The sequence below is a fragment of the Syngnathoides biaculeatus genome, chromosome 8 (genome assembly GCF_019802595.1).
Source record: "Syngnathoides biaculeatus isolate LvHL_M chromosome 8, ASM1980259v1, whole genome shotgun sequence".
Lineage (NCBI taxonomy): Eukaryota > Metazoa > Chordata > Actinopteri > Syngnathiformes > Syngnathidae > Syngnathoides > Syngnathoides biaculeatus.
The window spans coordinates 2,338,681-2,357,101 of NC_084647.1; the positions used below are offsets into that span (position 1 = coordinate 2,338,681).

The 18,421-nt window shown below is 41.3% G+C and overlaps 1 long non-coding RNA gene across 1 annotated transcript in view; it reads left to right on the plus strand.

Annotated features, from left to right (window-relative positions):
* Window positions 1–10,964: 10,964 nt before the first annotated feature.
* The window catches only part of LOC133505400 (uncharacterized), a 66,882-nt gene continuing 59,425 nt past the window's right edge, over window positions 10,965–18,421 (plus strand). Inside the window, exon 1 of the long non-coding RNA XR_009796245.1 lies at window positions 10,965–11,218. This is a non-coding gene — a long non-coding RNA (uncharacterized LOC133505400). The remainder of the gene's footprint in view (window positions 11,219–18,421) is intronic.

Consider the following 18,421-nt stretch of genomic DNA (forward strand, 5'->3'; position numbering starts at 1 on the left):
CTTTTTTATCGAATGCAGAAAGATGGCTAAGAGAAACTCTGCGTCAGATACCATGGTAACGGACTCCATGAACCAAACTTCCTCACTGGCAGGTTTTATTAAAAAATAAATAAATAAATGACATTCAACCAGTCTCCTCAAACCTTGAGTAAACCTGGCTTGTCTGTTTCTCCACTAGTTTATCGATATTGAGGCACAACTAAATTTAAAATGTGCTGGCCCTACCAAATGAATTTCTGATCCAATGGTATTGTTCAAGTGTATTTTAATAACAGTCTCTGGCAATAAAGCTCTAATCCTACATACGGCAGATGTGCACTGACAGTACAAATTTCGTGACATGCACAAGTGCTTTCATGTGAATGGAAGTAATCTGTATAACATTGGCGAGCCACAGTGTATTGCATAACAGTAACGGTGTATCAGCAACTGAGAAAGGTTACCCTCACAGTTAAACACCTTTTAACTACGATGGTGGTCATCCACTGCCACAAACCTGTAAGGAACATTCCACAGAATTTCAGTGCCTGATGTAGAAATTCGTCACATGGACTCATATTCTATGTTTGATTATGTTATGAAAGAGACTGGTGTTCAGACCAGACAATTGACTGTCCAGTATATCAGAGATGATCAATATATGACCTGAGGGCTTCATACACTTGTTCTCAATTTAGTTGTTGCATTAATGTAGCAATTTTTGGGAGGTTATAGAAAATATATATTCATTTTTATTCATATTGTGAATCTATTTAATCACAGAATTTGCTGATTAGTTGAATGTTACGAAATACCACGCACATTTTTCCATCAATCCATTTTCGTGTTGCGGAGCAGATACTTTAGCAGAGATACCCAGCTTTCCTCTCCCCACCCACTTCATCCAGTTACTCCAGGGGGGATCCCAAGGTCAGCTGGGAGACACAGTCTATCCATCGTCTCCTGGGTTGTCCCTGGGGTCTCCTCCTGGTGGGACGTGCCCTGAATACCTCACCAGGCATCCAAAACTAGATACCCCTGCCTCCTCATCTGGCTCCTCTCAATGTGGAGAGGAGTAGCCCTACTCTAAGATCCTCGTGGATGACCAAGTTTCTCATCCTTATCTCTAAGGAAGAGCTCAGCCACCCTGTGCAGGAAACTCATTTCAGCCACTTTTATCGGGGATCTTGCTCTTTCATTCATGACCCACAGCTTGTTGTCATGGGTGAGGGTAGGGATATAGATCGGCTGGTAAACTGAAAGCTTAGCTTCTTCTTCAGCGCAACAGACCTAGCCAAAGTCTGCATCACTGTAGACACCGCGTCAATCGTCCTGTCAGTCTGTAATCTTCCCTTACTCATTTACAAGACTCCATGATACTTGAACTCCTCCAACTAGGGCAGGATCTCATTCTCAATCTGGAGAGGGCCTTTTTTGACTGAGGACCAGGGTCTCAGTTTTGTCGGAGCTGATTTTCATTCCATCAGCTTTACTCTCAGCTGTGAACCGCTCCCGTGAGAGTTGGAGATCATGGCTTGATGAAGAGAAGAGAACCACATCATCTCCAAATACCAAAGATACAATACTGAACCCATCAAACCGGACCCCCTCTATGCCTCAGTTGTACCTAGAAATTTTGTCCATAAAATTTATGAACAGAATCAGTAAAGAAGGGCAGTCTTGGCAGAGTCCAAACATCACTGGAAACGAGTTTGACTTGCCACCGACAATTGACACTGGTCATACAGAGACTGAGCAGTCCACACCAGGGGCTTCGGTTCCCCGTACTCCTGAAGTACCCCTAACAGAACTCCATGAGGGACACAATCAAGTACCTTTTCCAAGTTCACAAAACACATTTAAACTGATTGGGCGAACTCCCATGCACCCTCAAGGACCCTACAGAGGGTGAAGAGCTGGTCCACTGTTCCACGGCCAGGACGAAGACCAGATTGCTCCTTCTGAATCTGATATTTGACTTCCTGAAGTTTCCTCTTATTCAACACCCTTAAATTGACCTTACCAGGGAGGCTTACGAGTGTGATCCCTTGTAGCTGGAACCTAACCTATGGTCCCCCTTCTGAAATGGGGAGCACCACCCCAGTTTTCCAATCCACAAGCACTGTTCCCACGCAATATTGCGTTGAGACACATCAACCAGGACAGCTCTGGCTCTACAAAATCCAGAGCATTTAGGAATTTCAGGCAAATCTCATCCACCCTGAAGGCCTGCCAACCAAGGAGGTTTTTAACCACCTCACTGACCTCAACCCCAGAGATAGGAGTGCCTATCTCAGAGACCCCGGACTCTACAGTCTCATGGGAAGGTGTGTTGGTGGAATTGAGAAAACCTTTTAATATTTTCCCCAGTTACTCACAACATCCAGAGTCAGCAGCCCCCCAACCCCTATAAAACAATGTTAATGGCCCACTGCTTCCCCCACCTGAGACTGGATGATGGACCAGAATGTCCTCGAAGCCATCCAGAAGTCTTTCTCCTTGGCCTCACTGACCTCCTCCCATGCCTAAATTTTTGCTTCCACGACACCTGCATTCCACTTGACTCGCTGGTACCCATAAGTTGCCTCAGGAGTCTTACAAGCCAAAAAAGCCTGATACAACTCCTTCTTCAGCTTGACGGCATTCCTCATTCCGGGTTCAGGGATTGCCATCATGATTGGTTCCAACCACCTTACAGTCGCAGCACTGGTCGTCTCAATGGAGACACGAAACATTGTCCAATTGAACTCAAACTTCCCTTCCCTGGAACATGACCAAAGTTCTATTGGAGGTGGAAATTTAATCTCCTTCTGACAGGAGATTCTGCCCAATGTTCCCAGAAGACTCTTACAATACATTTGGGCCTGCCACGTCGGAATTATCTTTCCTCACCATCGTAGCCATCTCACCACCAGATGGTGATCAGTTGATAGCTCCGTGTCTCTCTTCACCTGTCCAAGGCAAGTCCAATGACACGGCCAGTGTTAGAAAGGTTCCTAGTATTAATGCTGTGCTTATATTGTTAGAGAGTGAGTTGAACCACAGGATCTTCCCGTCACTTTAATTTGCAATGCATTCTGGGTAAGTCGCTTCACAACTACAGAGCATTCACAACCGCTGGACTAGTCGTGCTGCTATCAGACTTTAAAAGTGTAATAGCACTTTTCAATACAATATGATTATAATACAATGTGAACACATTGTGTTTATGTGCATCTGTCAATGATAATGAGCACACTATTTAGTGATTATTTAGTTTCTTATTAGTTCATGTTTTGCTTAAAGCCCCGCTACCCTGAGAACGCCTGATCTCATCAGATCACGGAAGCTAAGCGGTTTTGGCCCTGGCTAGTACTTGGATTGGAGATTGCCTGGGAATACCAGGTGCTGTAAAATCCTCTCCCTGGCTAAAATGCAGAGGGATTGTATCAGGGAGGTCATCCGGCGTCTAACTGTGCCAAACAAATCTTATCATCATCAGAGAGGACATTCTGTGGCGACCCCTAATGGGACAAAACGAAATGAAAACAAGAAGATAATTTCGTGTTGTGTTCATTTATTCAGTCGTTGTGCACACTGCTCGTTCGTGTGGCTATTTTTGGCTCTGCCGCCGATCCGATTTACAGCCACCAGCGGATCTCTTCGGTGTCCACTGCGCAGGTAATTATGTGCCGTAGATGTAACCTTTGTGATTTGTGGGTTGTTTCATTTTAAGATGTCTTTAGAGAGCTGTGTGTAAAGTGGCACACAATCTATAAGTTTGAGGGCTCAGTGTGTTTGACCACATTAGGCTTGCTCAGCCATTGACCATGCGTGTTTCACGGGTGCCATCATTAAGTGACTCTGTGGCTGTAGTCGACCGATTAATGTTAACGTAGTGTGAAGCTTCGCACTATCATACGGGTTTGTAGTTCATGATTGTCGTTATGCAACTTGATTATGTAACCCGGTTAAAAGTTTCAGTATAATAGAGTAGCAATTATATTTATTATATATATTATTATAGTTTTTCTTTATGCAATGTGGTGGAATGTGGTGGAATATCTATTAAACTGTGTGTGCTGACTGTATTTTCTTTTGGGGGGATTTGTATTTAAATGTGTTTGATTCATTTGTGAAAAAGAAAAAAAGTCCAGATGGAGTGGAAGGGACGAGTGGTTGTTGGAGGGCAACAAAAGGACATAAAGTGAACGGTGGACATTTATCAAAAGTTGATTGATGTGTTCGACAAGGACTTTTGAAAGTTCAACTGGGATAGTGTGTCGTTTGAGTGGACAACTCAAATCACGCCGTAACGTGGTGGAGTTAGCTGCTACCACAGGGGCTAAGGGCATGCATGGGACTTGGCTTGGGCGCTAGCAACCAGCTAATGCTAGCTAGCAAGGATTGTGTTTTGGACCACAAAGTAGAGGACAAGAGCGCTAGCGTCGAGCTAATGCGGCTAGTGAGGCTTTGTTTGGACTTCAAGGAAGGATAAGGGACAAGGACCGTGAGGACGCCGAACAGAGGAAAAACTACCTTCAGCTTTCTTCAGGACTTCAAGGAAGGACAAGGGACGAGGACCGTGAGGACACCGGGCAGAGGAAGAACCACCTTCACCTTTCGTCATTCCTGCCTTGGGAAGAACCGCAGTGACATTGTGGTTTGAATTTTGTTTGCTTGCTGGCTATATTCATATTTGCTGGGGCCCTCAGCATGTGTGCATTGTGTACCTGTTAACTTGACTTTGTTTAGTTGACTGTTGTGTATATATGTTGGATTTTTCCATCATTTATTTTGTTATTAAATGTTCACACTTTTTGTTACATAACCAGGTTTATTATTTGACTATCTGCAAGACAGTTAAAATAGTGGGGAGTTTTTTTGGTAGCTTGATTATTTAAATTATGATAATATTAACTCATAAGGGGAAATGTTATTTCAGTCTTTTGATGGAGAATTACATGCACAATCTTCTTCTTCTTCTTCTTTTCCTTTCGGCTTGTCCCGTTAGGGGTCGCCACAGCGTGTCATCTTTTGCCATCTTAGCCTATCTCCTGCATCTTCCTCTCTAACCCCAACTGCCCTCATGTCTTCCCTCACCACATCCATAAACCTTCTCTTTGGTCTTCCTCTCGCTCTTTTGCCTGGGAGCGCCATCCTCAGCATCCTTCTACCAATATACTCACTCTCTCGCCTCTGAACATGTCCAAACCATCGAAGTCTGCTCTCTCGAATCTTGTCTCCAAAACATCCAGCTTTGGCTGTCCCTCGAATGAGCTCATTTCTAATCCTATCCAACCTGGTCACTCCGAGCGAGAACCTCAACATCTTCATTTCTGCCACCTCCAGTTCTGCTTCCTGTTGTTTCTTCAGTGCCACCGTCTCTAATCCGTACATCATGGCCGGCCTCACCACTGTTTTGTAAACTTTGCCCTTCATCCTAGCAGACACTCTTCTGTCACATAACACACCAGACACCTTTCGCCAGCTGTTCCAACCTGCTTGGACCCGTTTCTTCACTTCCTGACCACACTCTCCATTGCTCTGTATTGTTGACCCCAAGTATTTGAAGTCGTCCACCCTCGCTATCTCTTCTCCCTGTAGCCTCAAAGAGTAAAATTGTAATAGACGTTTAGAGTAATTAACGTTGAGTTAATTTATTAGTTTCATGCTTTGGAGTAAGAAAAGAACTCAGGTGGCTACCTCGTCGAAGTATTTTATATTAGAGAGGCGCTACAATTAGAAATACAAATCAGGTAGTTTGTGCAGTCTTGCTTATGCATCTTACTTATGCTACTGAGCTAATGTATCATACACTAATAAATTCCATTTTTTGCTCTTTATTGCAGAACTACATGCACACAAAAACAAGACAGAATATATGTGGAATGCAGTTCCACGCACTGAACCAACCCATGTATCCTGTTGATGGGGCATACCTGTTTTGAGTCCAGCCCGAATCTTTCCAGCAAAGAGTCCATAATTGAACTACAACCTTGGGTGTCCTGGTGCCAAGTAAAAGTGTAGACCTCCATATGCTTATACAGTGAAGAAAATAAGTATTTGAATACCCTGCTATATTGCAAGTTCTCCCATTTAGAAATTATGGAGGGGTCTGAAATTTTCATCGTAGGTGCATGTTCACTGTGAGAGAGATAATCTAAAAAGAAATATCCAGAAATCACAATGTATAATTTTGTAATGATTTATTTGTGTGATACAGTAAAAAAGTATTTGAACACCTGTCAATCAGATAGAATTCTGACCCTCAAAGATCTTTTAGTCCGCCTTTAAAAGTTCACCTCCACTCCATGTATTATGCACCTGTGTGAGGTCGTCAGCTGCATGAAGACACCTGTCCACCCCATACAACCAGTAAGACTCAAACTTGTAACATGGCCAAAACCAAAGAGCTGTCCAAAGACACCAGAGACAAAAATGAAAAAAAGGTCCACTGTTGGAGCGATCATTGCAAAATGGAAGAACCTAAACATGATGGTCAATCTCAATCGGAGTGGAGCTCTATGCAAGATATCACCTTGTGGGGTCTCAATTATCCTTAGAAAGGTGATGAATCAGCCCAGGACTTGGCCAATGACCTGAAAAGAGCTGGGACCACTGTTTCCAAGGTGACTGTTAGTAATATGCTAAGACATCGTGGTTTGAAATCATGCATGGCAGGGAAGGTTTCCCTGCTTAAACCAGCACATGTCAAGGTCCGTCTTAAGTTAAAATGGTCTAACTAACTAAAACTAACCGTGTTTGGAGGAAGACGGATGATGAGTTCCATCCCAAGAACACCATCCTTTCTGTGAAGCATGGGGGCATCATGCTTGGGGGGTGTTTTTCTGCACATGGCAGAGGACGACTGCCCTCTTTTTTCAGGAGAGGATGACTGCGGCCATGTATTGTAAGATTTTGGGGAACAACCTCTTTCCCTCAGTCAGAGCATTGGAGATGGGTCGTGGCTGGGTCTTTCAACATGACAAAGACCCGAAGGACAGCCAGAAAAACCAAGGAGTGGCTCCGTTACAAGCATATCAAGGTTCTGGCATGGCCTAGCCAGTCTCCAGACCCAAACCCAATAGATAATCTTTGGAGGGAGCTGAAACTCCATATTTCTCAGTGACAGCCCAGAAACCTGTCTGATCTAGGGAAGATCTGTGTGGAGGAGTGGGCCAAAATCCCTCCTGCAGTGTGTGCAAACCTGGTGAACAACTACAGGAAATGTTTGACCTCTGTAATTGCAAAGCAAGGCTACTGTACCAAATACTAACATTGGTTTTCTCAGGTGTTCAAATACATATTTGTAGCTGTATCACACACATAAATCGTTAAAAAAAAATCATACATTGTAATTTCTGGATTTTTATTTTTAGATTATCTCTCTCACAGTGGACATGCACCTATGATGAAAATTTCAGACCCCTCCATGAATTCTAAGTGGGGAACTTGCAATATAGTAGGGTGTTTGAATACTTATTTTCTTCACTGTAGGTCTGTTGGAGTAGAAAACATTGAGCTTGCTTCCATTTCCAGTGGGTTGTGTAATTGGGATGGCACCACTATACAAATTGCTTTCCAATAAATTTGACAGAATGTGATGTACAGTGCTGTGTCGGGACATTCTCTGGAATCATCAATGTAAACAGTTCAATTGTGTGGTCCTTTTATTCCATTACAGTTGTCAACACTTGTCAATACACTTAAAATGATCATTAAAAAGAAGGTTGCCTTGGTAGCTTGTTTATATGACAATGGTTTTGAGACAATGAGAAGGCACACCATACTTAATGTCGGGTAAGGAGTTTGGTGAGCCTTTTCAGCTCAATTTCTCACATTTGCTTTAAGTCCATTATACTGTAAAAAGGAAGGGAAGAGGTGGTTGAGTGATTACAGCAGCAACATTCTCCATGCTGCTTCGATGTCTTTAAAGTGTATGGAAGGTCCTCAATGCACCTTTTTGCTAATATTATACAGTTTTTTTTATCCAGAATTCGAATTTTAAATTTGTTATGAAGCAAACATTTTTATTTCTCGATTACCGGCAAAAAATTATCGCACATTGCCGGATTCGCTGGAAAAAGACGCAAAGGAAGCAGAAACAGCCGAGTAGGAACGTGACGTCAGAACTGGTGACAACAATGGCGAGCATTGGAATACATTGTAAGAACGATAAGGAATTTTCCGATATTTCGAGTGATGAACACTTTTCTGAAGAGTCCCACGAAGACGGTGAAGAATACGAGCTTCATAAAGGCATTAAAGGTTATCAATTTGAGGCAGTTAAGCAGCATACACATTCGAAGTCAGATGAAATAGCTGGCCATGAAAAAAGTGCCGAGCACGCTGGGAGCAGGATATGCCTCGTGTTGGAAACAAAGACTTGTAAGCATTTGTGAAGTTCTTGTTTGGTTTAGTTAGTCATGAACTGATAAATAGTAAAGGCTTTGATATCCTGCATGTATATAAGAAGTTTTTGGTCTTGTTTTAAAATTCTGCAAATGCCGTGTATAGAGTAAATAGGTATGCGACCACTTGGCCGTTTATTGTGCAGTGCGATGGGTCTGCCTTTGCTTGTATGAGAAATTATCTGCAGTACGATGTGTTTACCTGTAGTGACATTAGGGTTCAGCCACACGCGTTTTTCAGACACCGGAAACTAGGTCAAAGTTCGCGGACTTTAATTCATAAACACTTATATTTCTTGGTGAAAATAATGTAACAGTTTTTTATGCATTTTATGGTTAATTTGAACATACATTTTCATTTAGATAAGATAATTTGCATTGGAAATTAGACATTCCATCGACTTTAAGGGAAACAGCATACTGTCAGGACATTCTTGGAAGAAAAGTGCACCTTGTCTTTTCAATAAAGCCCAGACTTCAATGTGGTAAACGAACTAGCTGCCAGCCACGGTTACATTTTAAAGCAGAAAAGAGCACAACATGAGCATAAAACATCTGAGTAACCAGCATGAACCGGAGCTTTGTGCGTTCAGTCATGTCATAAACGTCCAGCTTCGAAAATCTCCCTGCTCCCGTATATCCCAGTCACCATGCTTGCTGACACACCTGGTTGTCATTGGCTGTGATTAGGACATTAATGTGTTGCACCTGTGCTTCTACGCCACACTGGGCCAATCAGCCAATCAGGATTAAAAGTGTTAAAAGTCATCCTATGAGGAACATGGCTTGTAAAAGTCCATCAAACATGAAAGCAGGTTAGAGATTGTTGCAGACCCGCAGGGAGAACAGTGCTGGTGAAATGCATGGTTGGATTGATTTCTGTAGTGGAAAATGTACAGTTTAAGTGAAGCAGATGAACTAAAAACACTGTATATATAAATTATATGCTCTTGAGATAGTTTATTTTTCTGTATCTTTTCAAAGTGTGCTGATCTCTTTCTGTTCTTGCTTTGGTCAGGGAGTTATTTGGGAATTTATGAAGAAATACCTCATTATCATACTTTAGTGAACTCATATCTATACAACTATAATGATCTACATAAACATACTGAAGAGAAGTTGCAGCAAAGTTTTCATTCTGTTCCTCCTCCTCCCTGTTGCCAATCCTCGCCCTCATGCCAGGTTCATGGTGAGGGCAGAGAAAGGATTGGGAGATCAAGGAAGTGAAGGAGTTATAGCAGAAGTGACAGTTAACTGCAAATGATCAGCCTGGCTGCCTACACGCAGACCACCAACATAATTGTACCAATGTGATCTTACAAAGTGTTAGCACTGCTGAATGCACTGTGTTCAAGATATTCTTCATATTTTCACAAAACGTCATGCATGGCATCAAAGATCCATAAAATCAGAAGGGTCACTCAAGAGCTGGTTTCCTATCATCAGAACTTCCACTCAGTGTCACTGTCAGTTCCAATTATGATAATTAGTCATATAGTATTGCATTTATTGGCAACATAATTGGATTGTGGTAATGACATAATTTTACCCCAAATGATCATGATAATTTTTGAAAATTAAATTTTACATACATTATTAATGCATCCACGCATTCTCCGTACCCCTTATCCTCTCTAGCGTCGTGAGCGTGCTGGAACCTATCCCAGCTATCTGTGGGAAACAGGTGGTGTACACCCTGATGTGGTTGCCAGCCAATGAAAGGGCAATTATTAATATAAGATAAGATGAGACAAGGGCAGCACGGTGGTGCAGCTGTAGAGCACTTGACAGTTCAGTTCAAATCCTGCCCTGGCCTGTGTAGAGTTTGCATGTTCTCCCCGTGCCTGCGTGGGTTTTCCCCAGGCACTCTGGTTTCTTCCCACATCCCAAAAACATTAATTAAATTGAAACTTTAAACTGCCCTTAGGTGTGGTTGTGAGTGGAACTGTTGTCAGTCTCCATGTGCCCTGTGATTGGTTTGCAACTTGTTCAGGGTGTACCCTGCCTCCTGCCCGTTGATACCTGGGATAGGTTCCCACGACCCTCGTGAGGATAACTGGCTCAGAAAATGGATAGATGGAAAATAACATAATATGGCAACTGCGCTGTGCTGGTCAGAGCGTCTGCCTTACAAATCTGAGGACTGGGTCAAACTCCCCATCCGCCTGTGTGGAGTTTGGATGTTTTCCTGTCTCTACGTTGGTTTTCTCCGGGCACTTTAGTTTCCTCCTGCATCCCATAAACATGCATTATTAGTTAATTTAGGACTCTAAATTGCCTGTAGGTCTGCATGTGAGTGCAAATGGCTGTTTGTTTATTTGTGCCATGAAGTAGGTCTAATGCCCATATTTAGTCATGATTCCATAATTTCCTCATGTCCTCAGCTGAAGCCAGATGTGTCCTTGATTGCATCTCTGCACGTAGGCTGACCTTGATGAACTGCATACTGGACACTTTGTAATAATCCATTGCCAGCTAGAACCGGTTGAGACAGAAACCCTTTGTCTGAGTCGAAAGCCCCGATCCCACAGGTTTGATACCACCCATAGTCCGCCCTTCTGACAAGATAAAGGATGTGTACTTTCTCTGTATCTTCGCACTTCTGATCTGCTCTCTGCAGCCATTGTCTGTAAATCATAAGTGCCCAGAATATTCTGTAAGTAAATTCTTCGAAGAAACTGTTCATCATCTCCAGCCTTTATTTGGATAACTAACATTCTCACTATCCGAAATTAAACGAACATGCGGAGGAAAAAAGCTTTCTCTAACAATTGGTGACCTCGACGTGATTTCGGACTGAGGTGTTGGTTGACAGACAGAACATCGGCCGGCCAACAATTGATAAGGTAAGAGGACATTTATCCTTCAAAAATCATCTTCTGTCTGTTAACTGGGGTTGAGGTCCGTGTCACGTTTGAATTTGTTACATTGTGAAATTATAGTTTTTGGCTGGATGAACAGTAGGGGAAAGGATGTGTACTTTCTCTGTATCTTCGCACTTCTGATCTGCTCTCTAAAACCATTGTTTGTAACTCATAAGTGCCCAGAATATTCTGTAAGTAAATTCTTCGAAGAAACTGTTCATCATCTCCAGCCTTTATTTGGATAACCAACATTCTCACTACCCGGAATTAAACGAACACGCGGAGGGAAAAAGCGTTCTCCAACAGCCAACATCCCAACTTCATTGGAATTGGGTTTGTATATCTTTAAAGATAGTGTAAAAATCTCATATTTACATTTTCAGAACTCACTAAAAGGTGTGAATGTGTAGGGTAAAATGACTTATTAATTCAGTTAAATCTGTTGGAGAGGATACACACAAACCTTCAGCAAGAGTCCTATGGCTACAAAAGCAGAGGGAAGCCATTTGGTAACGAACAATATGGTTAAAGTTGGAGGTTCATGTATTTATTTGGACTTGAGCTGCGATTGAGGTGAGATTTTTCTTAGTTGACCTGTGTTTTTAGAGATCCGATGTGTAAGACCTTAGTTTTCGTTGAGAACAAAATTGATGAATTTTCCCATGCTTGTCTCGGATTGAAAAAAAAAAACTCATCCGAGACAATAAAATATAAAAATACTTAATTTCATTTTAAGTTTATATTCAAGTAATGTTTTTAAAACAGTTCTACTATAAATAGATATAAATTACAAGCAACACTGGAGCTGATTCTGCATATTTTCTTGTCACTAAGTGAAGCAAATGTTAGATGCGAAGGTAAAGTAACGGAAGGTGGAGATGGGAGTAATAAACTCAGACAGCCAAAGGCTTTGAATCTTTTATTGCTACAAACCTTCTAAAGTTAAAGAATATTGGAATCATTACAGCTGATAGTGTGCATAAATATTTGTCACCAAGTGCCAAAGGTTGTGTTTTATATTTCTCACATTTAATTTGTCATTTCAATTACAGTATTTTATACAGTATATCTCTTTCAGAGTGCCTTCCACTTTTCAAAGAAACCATGTATTTCATATTGAGACCATAATCTACATATTAATCGTGTGTTCATTAAAAAAAGTATATACAGTCTGTTTTGAAGGTCGAACCCCAGGCGAATTGATGATGAGACAATAGAAAACTGAAAGACAGATAATAGGATAATTATAAATAGTAACTACAGTTTGAGCCATTGTATATGTACAGTTCCTCTTCAGGAAATGAAAACAGCCTTGTGATGATTATAAAATGTATATACTCTAGATAAAGTATACAGTATAGAGCTCGTGGACCTACATCACCGAATTCACGTGACTAGCCATATTGCCGGTCAAAGAAAGCATTGTTCAATGCTAAGTCTGTTGAGACATTACAAAAATACGTCTTATGGCACGACATCCAGAGTTTTGTCTAATACCGTTAAACTTTTAGAAGGCGATAATAAACGATGGTACGTGGAATAATTACAGACACTTGGCATAGTGGACCCATATTTAATGCCGAAGTTGATGTTTTCGCCACCAAGAAAGTGGACTGTTGACCCACTTCCGCTTGTCTTGGACAACTGTATATACACATGTATCTGGTGAGTAAGTCGTCAAAATTTACACAGAAAAGTCGGAAAGCATATAAAAGCCTGGACGCAAACACATACTTTGTTGCTGGATCTGTTCTCAATCAATCCCACATTGTGATGTATTCACTCAGATTTTTTCAATATAAATACCAGTATTTAAATAAATGACCCCTGGTTTTACACAAACTAGCAGTCATTAACTATGATTGGGAAAAAAATTTAGGACAGGGAGTCATCTCATCCATACACAGAAGTGTATTGCGGCCACAGGCACACACACGCATCCATAAACCTCTCTGTGACCGTCATTTTTTTTTTTTTTAAATATGCATTGTTCTCATTCAATGGAATCATCTTGGCATCATAAATACTTCTTGGTTATTGGAGATTGAGAAGAATAATTCCTACCTGACATGAAGTGATCGCTACGCAGGCGTGAGTATTTGGTTGGGCACCATCTATCTCAGTCAGTCTAAGTCTCGGGCATTGTGAATATTGCGCTCCGGTTCAATGTCTCCCACAGCTCTGTTTGACCGGCAACATGGTGGGGTGAATACCGTGACGTCACGTCCATGAGCTCTATAGACAATGCTGAATATTTAGTGAGCCATCCTGATACGCGTATGTGGCTCAACAGTAAGGAAAAAAAGCACTACTGTGTATAGGGAATTCTGTTGCAGTGTAAAGATTGAGTCACCACAGTGTTTTATGTCACAAATTCATTACATCTTATCGCATTCTCGGGTTTCAGGTCAGGAATAGATCACGAACATACCCAATCAATATTTATTATTGTGCTCATATAGATTATAGCAATGTAGTTTGCATAACTTGCATTGAGGGCAACAGCCCACACTGAAATTCTGCGTTGCCAATATTATCGTTACATAATGTGTGCACATGTAAGCGTCAGCTTTTTTCCGATTACGTTTACATGTGTTTGTAATTTATCAGCTTCCCCAGAATGGATAGCGATCACATTTGAACAACATGCTAAGTGTCATAGATTTTAACTACACAAACTGCAGCATATTGATTGGCTGATGGAGAAGCAAGAGGAATATCAGAATATTTTAAGGAAATTAAGTGGATTTTTTTGCTTGAGGATAATGTCAGTACAAAGGGCATGAATCCCACTTTGTAGAATTTTATGATGATATAGTCAAATTATATTGCGTAAAAGTAGGGCTACTCCTACAAATAATAATAATAAAACTGTTGCTTCTGACATACTGTACAGATCTGATGTGCAGATCGTTCTTGTCACCATCAGGTTCCGATCTCCTGATGGGCTCAAAGATGTACGATGAGACGATGCCAGGTTAAGGTGGTTGTTCCTGTAAAACAAAATCCTTGTTATCATCGTCCATCCAACACATTGCTCGCAATTGCGGATAGAATATAGAGTGCTGTGTTTATCAACTGCAACGTCAATTCTGGTAGCCCATGGGCTGGAAAGAGTAACTACACTTTGGTGTCTTCGCCTTCAGGTATCTTCCGGGAGAGCTCAATATGCATCATAAAAACCCATTTTTTTGCTTAACTATACTTGACAACTTGCTGGAGTGGAACTGACATGCCTATATTACATGACATATAAACAACGCAAATCTGAATTTTACCTGACCCCATAACATCTTTGTCCTCTGATCTTTAAGTACACTGGCCTTCGATTCACATGTTTACCTTCTTCTCTCTGCATGCTGTGTGAAATTTCATTGCCTAGATATGAGTTTGCGCTTCTGAGCTTTACTGTACAGTATAAATTTATGCAGCAGGTGACATGGCAGTGTAGGTTTGGTTATTCCTACTGGCAGTTTATTCACTTGATAACTCGGAGAAGGCCAATAATGTTAGCTCATTGGACCAACTTGCATGTTGTTGTTTAGAAATGAACATTTAACAACCTGTGCGACTCACATCCCTATTGTATAAATATTTGTTGTAACTGAGCCAAACCATGTTTGCTTTTTCATTGCATCGACTGGCAGAAATATTTAGGTGGGATGAAGAAGGGGATTGTTTCTTGTGTGTGCAGATTGTCAATGTGTTTTGATATCCCATGATTTTAATTTTGGAATACATTTTGAGGTTCTGTCAACATGTTCTGTATGTCGTGCCAGGACGGTACTGAGTGACGGAGACAAATTCCTTGTGTGTTGTTATATACTTGGTCATTAAAGCTGAGACTGATTTGTTACTAATTACTAATGACAAAATGTTTTGTACATCTATATATTGGATGTCGCACAGATGACGATCTGGATAGCATTTGTCAATCTATGTCCACCAATGAAATACATTTCTCCTTCATAATGCATCACTCAAGAATAAAAAGACTGCCAAACCTGCTAATAATAATACACTAAATATTTACAACCTTGGTTATTGATGCTAATCTGGAGTACATGTAACAATTTTACCTTGGTTCTCATTGGAACACCGGAGGTTGTTGCCAGGTGATTTTTTTTTTTTCCTGACCTCATTGGACAGAAGACTTACTGTCTGGAATGGCTTCTGGTATGTGCGAAATGTGAGTTTGCACATTGCAGCATGGTAGGTGGAGCATCAAGGGCCATCTAATTCCATATCTGTAAAATATGAATATGTAAATGCAAATAATTATATTCAAAAATTCCGCTGCTGTAGACTGTGGTGTTGTTAATTATGCTGCTCCCTGCCTACCTACAGTACGGCAAGGGATCATTGTCAGAAATAAAAAGTGAGTCACCAATATAGTAGATTAGAATGTCAACCTTGCTGTTTGAATGGGGAATTTGTGCCTCCGGGTGGAGTCAACCTCTGGACAGGATTAGAATTGATCTCACTCTTGCTGTCATTTTGGAAGTCACTTAATAAAAGTTTTTTTTATCATACCTCTGTACTTTTGAAAGTAAGTTTGCAAATTGGTAGGTTAAGCAAACAGCTGCCATTGGTGATCCTTTCAGACATTTTTGTTTACTTTGTTATTTTTAAAGTCAGTGAACTCATGCACCCATTTTTAGGGAGTAAGGCATTTGCGCTTATTTTAAACATTATAGCAGCATGCTCCAATACTTTTCACCGTGTAAAGGACATTTAAAATACTGTATATGAATAAGAGTGTGTGTGTTGATCTAGGACCTGGGGGGAGCAGGGGGCAGTGAAAGGGGAAGTCAAGGGATAGAATTAACAATGTAGTAATTTCATATGTACTGTACCTAGAAAATTTGAGTTTAATCTGATATCATTTAAGGTTGTTTTGAAAATATTTTTATTGGCAATTTTGAATGTTCCCGGTCGCCGCCATTTTGGCGAGTCACCTGACCTACATGCGAGGATGTGATTTGTCATGTGTGCAAACAAAGAAATCACTGCCGGTTTGTAGTTTCTTCACGTGCGGTACCACCACGATTGGACACGGTAAAATGCCTTACTGTATCGCAAAATTTTGCCATAATTCGAATAGAAATAATCTGCGGAATGTTCGGTGGCATGTTCTGCCCAGTAAGAAAAAGAATCATTAAAGGACCGGAAACCGGAGTGCCTGGACAAAACCGGGGAGGCACGGGGAGAACATGCAAACGCCACAATTCTCCACACACACACACACACACACACACACACCACACACACACACACACACACACACACACACACCACACACACACACACACACACACACACACATAACTCCCCGCAAAAAAAAAAAACCTCCACAAAAATCAAACACAGGTCCTCAGAACTGTAAAGCAAACGCTTTACCAGATGAGCTACTGTGCCACTGTTGTGGAGGCAGTATTAACTTCCACCAGGCCAAAAATCATTTAATTAACTTCCACCAAGCCAAAAATCATTTAATTATCACTTGGACCCCACTTACCCTGTTGGCCAAAACAACCTTTCCCACAATATAAGGCCTACCTTTCCCTGATGGACTCTATCATCCTTCATGGCCATGAGTGCTGTTCTCAGTGGAGTCCTCCACTGGCTGGCCTAAACGCATTTAAAAATTGATAGGACGGATGAATGGTGTGTGCCCCGCTTCGATCTCCACGTAGTACGATTCGCGTCATTCCCGTCCAAAGAACCATCCGAATATTGAACATTATTTTTAGCCACAGGTTCAAATTTGTATGGATGTATTCCCCCGTCTTCCCGAGCAATCGATACTGCTATTTTTTTCATCAGATGAGGATAGATCAGAAAAATCAGCAATGGCCGTGATTGTGTAGGAACGTAACCGAGCCTTTATTTGCGCACATGACACGTCACATCCGCGCATGTAGATCATGTGGCTCGCCAAAATGACGGCGACCGGGAGCATTCAAAATTGCCCATAAAAATATTCTCAAAACAACCTTAAATGATATCAGATTAAACTCAAATTTTCTAGGTACAGTACCTATGACATGACCTTTCGGATACATTGTTAATTCAATACCTGGATTTCCCCTTTAACTTGCGCAGGGTGTTGTTCAAGCAGCCATCGCCACTGCTTGCAGGGCCGTGACTAGATGATTTGTCACAGTTCTCCAGCGGTCGCCACTCTGTTCTGCACTACGGACTGTTTTCAAGTAGACATATTTCAACAAACTGTCGTAGCCGCTGTGCAGCAAGTTCCCTGTTTCAAGCTGTTGTCGATTCTTGATGCACAACCCTAATCTACGTATCACTGACAATAGTGTGTTGAGTTGATCATTGAAAACAGAGGTGTCATTTCTCGAACTGAGTCTGTTCCACAACATTCACTTCATGGAATCATGGAGAGGAACATAAACAGGAGACATGCAGCTTGTACTATAATTCTTAATGCCAGAACTGGAGTCAGAGGTGTGCACAAACATTGTTGGTCTCCTTAAACATGTTAAGACACTCAACACAACATATATGATTGTAAAAGCCTGAATATGTCCCGAAATAACATTGCGGTGTGATTTTATGGACTACAGAAAAAAAATGGAAATGTGATGAGAAGAATATACTTTGAGAAATTTTGTAATTGGTTGCTTGGTTTTATGGTCTGAAGGTCTTGTGACTGATGCCCTGTCCTTCCTCTTGGTTGGTGTGGATAGATGAGCACAACTGCGCCACACTCAAGGCCAATGCTGCTATCATCAATCCTTCCTCTCTTAGCTCTCCTTTCCGCAGCCCCACACTCCCCCTACCTCAAACTACCCACCCCCATCTCACCTCCCATATCCACACCACCTCCCTGGCTGAGATGCATCCTCTTGGCTTGGCTTTTGTCAGCTAAACTCATCTCTTTTTATACTGTCCAGAAACAATACGATGCATGTTGAATGCTCATACTTAAGACCGGAGGCTCAACCTTGAAGCCAACAAATATTTGAGCCTTTTTAAAGGTAAATAAGGCCTTTGTTCCTGCAGCACTGAAACTAAAAGAACCGGTTGTTTGTAATTTTACTTTTTACACATTTTACAAATCAGACGTGGATCATTAGTTACTTTTGAGAATGATTCATAATATTTTGTTTCTGTTGTTGTTTATTAACATACCCAGTGCACTTTTCTAAACTTGAGGAGACA